A 10,593-nucleotide genomic window follows, 5' to 3' on the forward strand; every position below is an offset into this window, starting at 1 on the left:
GACAGACCTGCAGGTTGAGGAAGGACAGACCTGCAGGTGGAGGAAGGATACACATGCAGGTGGAGAAAGGACGAACCTGCAGTTGGAGGGAAGACAAACCTCAGGTAAAGGAAGGACTGACCTGCAGGTGGAGAATGGACAGATCTCAGGTGGAGGAAGAACACACTGCAGTTGGAGGGAGGACGAACTGCAGTTGGAGGGAGGATGGACCTGCACGCAGAGGGTGGATGGACCTGCAGGTGGAGGGAGGACAGACCTCAGATGGAGAAAGAACAGACCTGCAGGTGGAGGAATCATGGACCTGCAGGTTGAGGGAGGACTGACCTGCAGGTGGAGAAAGAAGGATCCACAGATGGAGGGAGGACAGACCCTTAGGTGGAGGATGGATGGACATGCAGGTGGAGGAAGGACGGACTTTCATGTGGAGGATGGATGTACCTGCAGTTGGAGGAGGACAGACACGCAGGTGGAGGGAGGACAGATGCCCAGGTGGAGGAAGGACAGACCTGCAGGTGGAGGAAGCATGGACCTGCAGCTGAAGGGAGATCGGACCTGCACGTGGAGGGGGGATGGATCTGCTGGTGGAGAGAGGATGGACCTGCAGGTGGAGGGAAGACGGACCTCAGGTGGAAGAAGGCATACCTGCAGGTGGAAGAAGCATGGAACTGCAGGTGGAGGAAAGACGGACCTGCAGGTGGAGGAAGGATGGACCTGCAGGTGCAGGAAGGATGGACCTTCAGGTGGAGGAAGGACAGACCTGCAGGTAGAGGAAGGATGGACCTGCAGTTAGAGGAAGGAGGGACCTGAAATTGGAGGGAGGACTGAACTGCAGGTGCAGGGAGGACAGACCCACTGGTGGAGGAAGGACAAATCTGCAGGTGAAGGGAGGACGGACCTCAGGTGGAGGAAGGACGGACTTGCAGGTGGAGGAAGAATGGACTTTCAGGTGGAGGAAAAACATACCTACTGGGGAGGAAGCAGGGACATGCAGGTGGAGAAAGGACACACCTGCAGGTGGAGGTAGGATAGACATTCAGGTGGAGGATGGACTTATCCACAGTGAATGGAGGACGGACCCCACAGTTAGAGAGAGGACGGACCTGCACGTGGAGGGAGGACAGACCTGCAGGTGGAGGAAGGATGGACCTACAGGTGGAGGAAGGATGGACCTGCAGGTGGTGGAAGGATGGACCCGCAGGTGAAGGGAGGTCAGACCCACAGGTGGAGGAAAGACGGTCCTGCAGGTGGAGGGAGGACGGACCTGCAGGTGGAGAGAGGATGGACTCGCAGGTGGAGGGAGGATGGACCAGAAAGTGGAGGAAGGGTGGACCTGCAGGTGAAGGGAGGACGGGCCAGCAGGTGGAAGAAGGACACACCTGCAGGTGGAGGGAGGATGGACCAACAGGAGAGGAAGCATGGACCAGCAAGTGGAGGAATCATGGACATGTAGGTGGAGGAAGGATGAACCCACAGGTGCAGGGAGGATGGACCTGCAGGTGGAGGAAGGAAGACCTGCAGGTGGAGGAATCATGGACCTGTAGGTGAAGGAAGGATGGAACTGCAGGTGGAGGAACTACGTACCCGCAGGTGGAGGAAATACTGACCCGCAGGTGAAGGAAGGACAGACCCGCAGGTGCAGGGAGGACAGACTGCAGGTTGATGAAGGACGGACTTGCAGGTGGCAGAAGGATGGACTTTCAGGTGGAGGAAATACAGACCTCAGTTGGAGGAAGGACAGACCTGCAGGTGGAGGAAAGACAGACCTGCAGGTGGAGGAAGGACGGATCTGCCGTTGCAGGTCGGATGGACCTTCAGGTAGAGGATGGACAGATCTGCATTTGGAGTGAAGAGGGACCTGCAGGTGGAGTTAAGACCCGCAGGTGGAGGGAGGATGGACCCGCAAGTGGAGAGAGAACAGACCGGCAGGTGGAGGGATGATGGACTTTCAGGTGGAGGAAGGATGGACCCACAGGTGGAGGAAAGACAGTCCCACAGGTGGAGTTAGGACGGACCCGCAGGTGGGGGGAGGATGGACCCATTGGTGGAGGGAGGATGGACACCAAAGTGGAGGAAGGGCGGACCTGCAGGTGGAGGGAGGACGGATCTGCACATGGAGGAAGGACACACTTGCAGGAGGAGGAAGGACGGACTTTCTGTTGGAGGAAGGACAGAACTGCAGGTGGAGTAAGGCACACCTGCAGGATGAGGGAGGATGAACATGTAGGTAGAGGGAGGACAGATCTCAGTAGTGGAATGACAGACCTGCAGGTAGAGAATGGACAGACCTCAGGTGGAGGAAGGACACACCTGCAGGTGGAGAGAGGACAAACCTGTAGGTGGAGGGAGGGCAGACCTCAGGTGGAGAAAGGACAGACCTGCAGGTGGAAGAAGGAGGGACCTGCAGGTGGAGGAAGGACAGACCTGCAGGTAGAGGAAAAACAGACCTGCAGGTGGAGGGAGAACTGACCTGCACATGCAGGGAGAATGGATCCACAGGTGGAGAGAGGATGGACCCGCAGGTGGAGGAAGCACGGACCCGTAGGTGGAGGAAGGACGAACCTGCAGGTGGAGGAAGTATGGACCCACAGCTGCAGGGAGGATGGACCCGTAGGTGGAGGAAGGATGGACCTTCAGGTGGAGGGAGGACAGACTTTCAGGTGGAGGATGGATGGACCCCCAGTTGGAGGGAGGACGGACCCGCAGGTGGAGGGAGGTCAGACCCCCAGGTGGAGGAAGGATGGACCTTGAGGTGGAGGGAGGACGGACCTGTAGGTGGAGGCAGGAAGGACCTGCAGGTGGAAGAAAGACAGAAGTGCAGGTGGAGGAAGGATGGACCTTCAGGTGGAGGATGGCTTGACCTGCAGGTGGAGGAAGGATGGACCTTCAGGTGGAGGATGGCCGGACCCGCAGTTGGAGGGAAGACAGACACGCAGGTGGAGGGAGGACTACCCGAAAGTGGAGGAAGGGCAGAACTGCAGGTGGAGGGAGGATGGACCTGCAGGTAGAGGAAGGACACACCTGCAGATGGAGGGAGGACGAACCTGCAGGTGGAGGAAGGACAGACCTCAACTGTAGGAAGGACAGACCTGCAGGTGAAGAATGAACAGACCTCAGGTGGAGGAAATACACACCTGCAGTTGGAGGGAGGATGAACTGCAGGTGGAGGGGGGACAAACCTGGACGCAAAGGGAGGACAGACCTGCAGGTGGAAGGAGGATGGACCTGCAGGTGGAGGAAAGAGGGACCTGCAGGTTGAGGAAGGATGAACCTTCAGGTGGAGGAATAACAGACCTGCAGTAGAGGAAGGACGGACCTGCAGGTGTAGGGAGGATTGACCTGCAGGTGGAGGGAGGAAGGACCTGCAGGTGGAGGAAGGACGGAATTTCAGGTGGAGGAAGGTCAGATCTGCAGGTGGAGGAAGGACAGACCTGCTAGAGGAGAAGGACACACCTGCAGGTGGAAGGAGGACAAACCTGGAGGTGGAGGGAGGACAGACCTCAGATGGAGGAAGGACAGACCTGCAGGTGGAGGAAGGACAGAACTGCAGGTGGAGAAAAGAAGGACCCACAGGTGGAGGAAGGGGGACTTGCAGGTGGAGTGAGAACAGAATTTCAGGTGGAGGATGGATGGACCTGCAGTTGGAGGGAGGATGGATCTGCAGGTAGAGAAAGGATGGACCCATAGGTGGAGGGAGGATGAACCCACAGGTGGAGAGAAGACAGATCCTCAGGTGGAAGAAGGACGGACCCGCAAGTGGAGGGAGGACGGATCTACAGGTGGAGGAAGGACGGATCTGCAGGTGGAGGAAGGATGGACCTGCAGGTGGAGGGAGGACGGACCCGTAGGTGGAGGAAGGACGGATCAGCAGTTGGAGGGAGGACGGACCTGCAGGTCAAGGGAGGATGCACCTGCAGGTCGAGGGAGGACAGACCTACAGGAGGAGGAAGGACACACCTGCTGGTAGAGGAAGGACACACCTGCAGGTGGAAGAAGGACAAACCTGCAGGTGGAGGGAGGACAGAGCTCAGGGGAGGAAGGACGGACCTGTAGGTGGAGGAATGTGGACCTGTAGGTTGAGGAAGTACGAACCCGCAGGTGCAGGGAGGACAGACCCGCAGGTGGAGGGAAGTAGGACCCGCTGGTGAAGGAAGGACAAAACAGCAGGTGGAGGGAGGATAGACTCCCAGGTGGAGGAAGGACGGACCCGGAGGTGGAGGGATGATGGACCTGCAGGTGGAGGGAGGATGGTCTGCAGGTGGAAGAAGGATACACGTGCAGGTGAAGGAAGCATGGACCTTCAGGTGGAGGGAGGTCTGACCTGCAGGTGGAGGGAGGACGGATCTGCAGGTGGAGAAGGACGGACCCGCAGGTGGAGAGAGGACAGATCCCCAGTTGGAAGAAGGACGGACCCACAGGTGGAGGGAGGACGGATGGGCAGGTGGAGGGAGGACAGACCTCAGGTGAAGGGAGGATAGACCTGCAGGTGGAGGAAAGACAGAATTACAGGTGGAGGAAGGATGGACCTGCAGGTGAAGGAAGGACGGACCTGCAGGTGGAGGAAGGATGGACCTCCAGGTCGAGGATGGACTGACCCTCAGTTGGAGGGAGGACAGACCTGCAGGTGGAGGGAGGTCGGACCTCAGGTGGAGGAAGGACGGACCTGCAGGTGGAGGAAGGGCGGACCTGTAGGTGGAGGGAGGATGGACCCGCAAGTGGAGGGAGGACAGACCCGCAGATGGAGGAAGGACGAACAGCAGGTAGAGGGAGAAAGGACCCACAAGTGGAGGGAGTATGGACCTGCAGTTGGAGGGAGGATAGACCTCAGGTGGAGAAAGGACAGACCTGCAGGTGGAGGAAGCTTGACCTGCAGGTAGAGGGAGGACAGGCATGTACATGGAGCTAGTATGGACCTGCAGGAGGAGTTAGGATAGCTCTCAGGTGGAGGAAGGACAGACCTACAGATGGAGGAAGCATGGACCTGCAGATGGAGGAAAGACGGACCTGCAGGTGGAGGAAGGATGAACCTTCAGGTAGAGGAATAACAGACCTGCAGTAGAGGAAGGATGGACCTGCAGATGGTAGGAGGACTGACCTGCAGGTGGAGGAAAAACAGACCTGCAGCTGCATGAAGTGCAGGTGGAGGAAGGACGGACATGCAGGTGGAGGAAGTACTGACCTTCAGGTGGAGGAAGGAAGGACCCTCAGGTTCATGGAGGATGGACCTGCAGGTGGACGAAGGACTGACTTGCAGGTGGAGGAAGGACGAACTTGCAGGTGGAGGAAGGAAAGATCTGCAGGTGGAGGGAGGAGAGACCTCAGGTGGAGGAAGGACAGACCTGCAGGTGGAGGAAAGACAGAACTGCAGGTGGTGGAAGGACAAACCTTCAGGTGGAGGGAGGACGAACCTGCTGGTGGAGGGAGGACAGACCCGCAGGTGAAGGAAGTATAGACGCGCAGGTGCAGGGAGGACGGACCTGCAGGTGGAGAAAGCATGGACCTGAAGGTGGAGGAAGCATGGACCTTCAGGTGGAGGAATCATGGACCTGCAGGTGAAGGAAGGACGGTCCTGCAGGTGGAGGAATAATGGACCTTCAGGTGGAGGATGGACGGAACCCCAGTTGAGCCAGGATGGACCCACAGGTGAAGGGAGGACAGACCTGCAAGTGGAGGGAGGACAGACCTGCAGGTGGAGGGAGGATGGACCTACAGGTAGAGGGAGGAAGGACCTGCAGATGGAGGGAGGACGGACCTTCAGGTGGGGGATTCATGGACCTGCAGGTGGAGGAAGAACGGACCAGCAGGTGGAGCAAGGATGGACCTGCAGATGGAGGGAGGACAGACCTGCAGGTGGAGGAAGGATGGACCTGCAGGTGGAGAAAATACAGACCCGTAGGTGGAGAAAGGATGGACGGAACCGCAGTTGGAGCAAGGATGGACCTGTAGGTGAAGGGAGGATGAACCCACAGGTGGAGGGAGGGTGGACCCGCAAGTGGAGGGAGGATAGACCTGCAGGTGGAGGGTGGACTGACCTGCAGGTGGAGCTCTGGCAGCAGAGCGGTTTGTATTGCTGGTGGCCAGGGTCACACAATGCCAAACAGTGCTGCATGGATCCTGCCAACCAATCGTGGAGGGCCTGAGGTTCTAGGAGCCAAGGTGCAGGGACATGTCACCCCTCTCGGCCAGGCCTGGGCCCATTGTGGAAACCTCCTGTAGAAGGTTGTGGCACAAACTGTAACCAAATCCACCCCTCTCAACCCCCAGCTCCTGACCTGCAGGGAGAAGATGGAAGTGAGCCAGACTGAGTGGAAGTCAGAACTTGAGAGCAGACAAATGGTCTTCCTATGTTTCCACCCTGATTAGCATATGCTTGAGCCAATAGCATTAGTTCTTCTTTCAAACCCTAATTAGCATAAGTTTGGACCATTACAGTGACCCAACTGCTATGCAAATCCTTAAATCTGCAAACTCAGCACTGAAAAACTAGTACAAAGAAGTCAGCGGCCTTTGGTAACAACCCTGAGAAATGCTACAGAGGGCTGTGGCTGCTGGGGTGGCCTAGGACCTTGGGGGTCCTTCTGCCAGGATCAGGGGAGTGTGGACTATGTTTTCTCCACTTCTGTCCCCCGTGTTCCCCTTTCCTTCTCTCCTCCCTCCCTATTTCCCCTTCTTCTGGACTCTGCTGTTTATTCATAGATCTGGCTTGGATTGGTCACTATAGATGGTCATCAAGGTGGGGCTTACCTCGGTGTATTCACACATGTATGTAAGATGGCCGGTCAGATTCCTCCTCTGTTCCTTCCCTGTCTGTCCTCTCCCCCCCTCAGCCCTTTGCTCTGCTCCACTGATCTTTCCTATTTTGCTGGGATTTCCTACTCTCATTATTTCCCCTAATTCTGCTCTAGCTTCCATATAGGAAAGAAAACCTTTGACTCTTGACTTTCTGGGTCTGGCTTATCTCACTTGGCCTGCCTGACGTTCTCTAGTTCCGTCCATTTGTCAACAGGGCCATGATCTCACTCTTCTTCGTGGCTGAGTAAATCTCCATTGGGCCTGTGCACCCTTGGTGTGTGGGCAGGTTCCTGGACCTGTCTTGTAGCCTGGCTCCTGTGAACTGCCTGCTGTAAACATTGCTGTGCCTGTATGGTAGAGTAGGATGATTTTAGATTCTTTGCAAAATACCCAGGAGTGAGATAGATGGGACATATGGTGGCTCATTCCTAGTTCTTTGAGGGATCTCCCCACTGCTTTCCAGAGTGGTTGCATTAATTTGCAGTCCCACCAGCAATGTAGGAGGTCACCTTTTAACCACATAATTACCAACACTTATTATTACTTTTATTCTTGATAACTTTTTTCAAAGAGAAAAGTTTAAAGACCCATAAGAAAGAAAATAATTTATCAACAGGAGTTTTTGGTGTATATTGTCAATATAAGGCAAGTGATGGGAGAATCACCTACAATTTATTCAGTAAATAGTTTTTTTTTAATAATGGTGTGTATAAAGCAATTCAACTTTGAGGAGCTGGGGTACTGAGTAGGAAAGGAAAAATGAGAAACATGCAATGGGGGAGACAAGAGAGGACACTGCAGGGCAGGTTGTAAGCAGAGGGAGGGAGGTGAGGCCTTGGTCTAGAGTAGGTGAAGGTGAGCACCCATGTGTATGCACATAGGGATCTGAGTACACATGTACAAAGAAGGCATATCTATGAGATTGGTTTGCCTAAATGGTCAGGTAGTAAAGGCGCCTGGGCACAATGAGTGTACCTAACACCCAGATCAGTCTGAAAACAGACCTCAGCATAAGGCCCACACTCCTCAGGAAAATGAGCTTATTCTACAGTGAGGAAGATAAGCTCTAGATACCTTCAGCAGGGTAAGGAAGTGCTAAACAAAACATAAGCAAACACCACAGATGCAACAGGACACGTCTCTGGGACACACAGACCCAGCTTGCAGGTGCTGCCAATGACAAGAACTGAGACAGTTGAGCACCAAGACAATTAGATTTAGGATAAGTTGCTAGCAGTGGATCTTCAAAGCTCCAGAGAAAGCAAGTCAGGAAGGATGAGAGTGATAAATATTATTCACACATATAGAGATAAAGATATGCACATATATATATGCACCTATTTATATTTATATTTACAAATATATAAATCAAGATATATCAAATGATAAAGGGCACTGAAATGTTAACAACATGTCCTTGGTGTTATAATGTTCTTTCAGCTGCTCTGTTTTGAAAACTCTAGACAATGTTTATCAATAAAACCATCCCTAAGCCACGTAGTGGACACTACATGGACACTACATGGACTCTACATGCCAGCATGGACACTTGGACTCCTTGCTACTCCTCCAAAGATGTTGGCCTCCCCCGCCCTGCTCAGCCCTTGCTCCGCCTAGGACCCCCTCCTTTCCCATCTCTTCTTCAGCGTCAATAGCACTTCTTACCGCAGGCCGCAGGATTCCCTCTCATCCTCAAGTCAGGCCCCTGCGCGGTCCTCCCTCTGCACACTGTCTTCCTGCTGGTGAAACAAATGGAGCTGAAACCTCTCTGCCTCCCTCCTCCTGCATCATCCTCTTGATAGGGAGCTGTTTCTTGAGGTGGTAGCAAGGCGTTTGGGGAGAAATCAGAATCCAGCCGCTCAACCCATGTAGGGTGGGAGCAGGGGGCAGGGTTGTTCCCTGTGACGTTCCACCTGGGCATCCTGGACCCAGCAGCACCCGGTGGACCTTGAGCTCCGCTCTGCTCAGACCCCGGGGTCTTCCTGACCTGGACTCCCAGACACCTAGGGGGACCCTGGCAGGCTGCGGGACTCACCAGAGGCTCTGGTGCTCGGAGGCCTGAGGCCTGGCAGGACTCCCCTGTGGCACACAGGACACCCTGGCAGTGCCCCTTGCACAGGTGGCTGCCTGAGCACCCGGGCACAGCCTTCTGCTGGGCTTTTCTCATCCCTGCAGAGACTGATCTACACACCTACCAGGACCCCCTTAAGCCACTCAAGCCTGCAGGTGTAGTACCCTGTGACACAGGTAAGCCATGGCAGCAGCACCTGGTGAGAATCTACCCTCCTCACTGTCTAGCTGGGGAGTCCAGAAGTCCCCCCTGGGGTTCTCCCGATCGCTGGGTCCCACGTCCCTCAGTGCCCCTCACCACCTCTGACCTCTTCCCTCACTCACTGGGTCTTTATTGACCTTGCTTGTTGGGCTTCTCTTTTTTCCTCTGAGGTTTTTTTTTTTTTTTGCATTTATAGTGTTGATTTTTTCAAATGTCACAAATTTCCCAGATACTCCTCTGTTGTACCCCATCTAGTTACTTTTCTCCTTATATTTAACAGACTCCTTAAGGAGGCTCTTGGTTTCAGCCAGGTCTTAGCTTTTAAGTGGAAGTCATCACTTAGAATATCGATCTAATAAGGTTATAAATATGTGAAGAGAGGGAGGTGGAAAATTCACAGAGCAGGCAGGGAAGAGGAGGGGCGGGGAGGAGAGGAGGAGGGCAGGAGGAGAGGGAGGAAGCCATCAGTAATTCTTGAGGGGTGCAGACTCTCTGGTGCCCGTGGACCACCTGCTTTCCCAATTGGTTGGGTATTTCATATTCATATGACTGTAGAGTACAGGTCACATAGGTGCTGATATCGATACCTCTGTACAGTTAAGGGGGTAATTGGATTCTTGTTATTTCTCAAAAATTTAAATGCTTTTTTCATTTATATCATCTTCCATCATAATGCTATTAAGATTATTTGCTAAAATATTTTCCAAACTGTCTCTTAAAGAACGAACATTTCCACATTATTTTGGTCATTTGCATGTCTTCTTTGAAAAGCTATCTACTCAGGAACTTTGCCCATTTTTAAATGGTGTTATCTGCTTTCTGTGCAGTTGAGTGGAGCTCCTTACCCGGCTTTGGTGTTAGCCCACTATATGGTCTGTACACACTTTATCCCACTCTGTGGCTGTCTTTTCAGAATCTTGGTTGTTTTCTTTGATAGAAGGAACTTTTTCATGTGATGTAGTCTCCTAACTTTCATTTGGTTTTTGTGGCCTGTGCTTTTAGAGTCATTGCTGTACAATCATTGCCAAAGAGCTTCCCCTTGTTTGTTAAGAGAGCTGAATGCCTCACATTTGACACTTCAATCCATTCAGTGTTGTCTTTATGGTGGTGTTGGGTAACATTCAACTCTGTCCTTTGCCATGTGGCAATCTAGTTGTCCCAACTCTGTTTACTGAAGAGGGAGGGAGAGTTGGTAAGATTCCCTGGGGCCCACAGTAAATTCCCTGGAAGAGGTGCCCATAGAGATCGTCTCTGAGCCCAGAGCCCAGTGATGATGGCTGCTCCCAGGACTCCCCCAGGACCTGCAGACTTTCCCTTGGAGAAAGGCCATTTCTGTGCTTCCTCTGCTTCCCACTGACCTGAAATCCAGGTCCTATGTCCCATCAACCCTCAGCTCCTTCAACCTGCATGTCCTCCTGCTGGTCCTCCTGCTGTGTGAGCTGCTGCTCAGGCCTGCTGTGGACCACAGGGCCTCCAAGGAGCACAAGGGGCTCTGCAGGGCTGGCCAGTGCTCTGGGGAGCTGCCTGCCCAC

This window comes from Ictidomys tridecemlineatus, chromosome 11 (genome assembly GCF_052094955.1).
Source record: "Ictidomys tridecemlineatus isolate mIctTri1 chromosome 11, mIctTri1.hap1, whole genome shotgun sequence".
In the NCBI taxonomy this organism is placed as follows: domain Eukaryota; kingdom Metazoa; phylum Chordata; class Mammalia; order Rodentia; family Sciuridae; genus Ictidomys; species Ictidomys tridecemlineatus.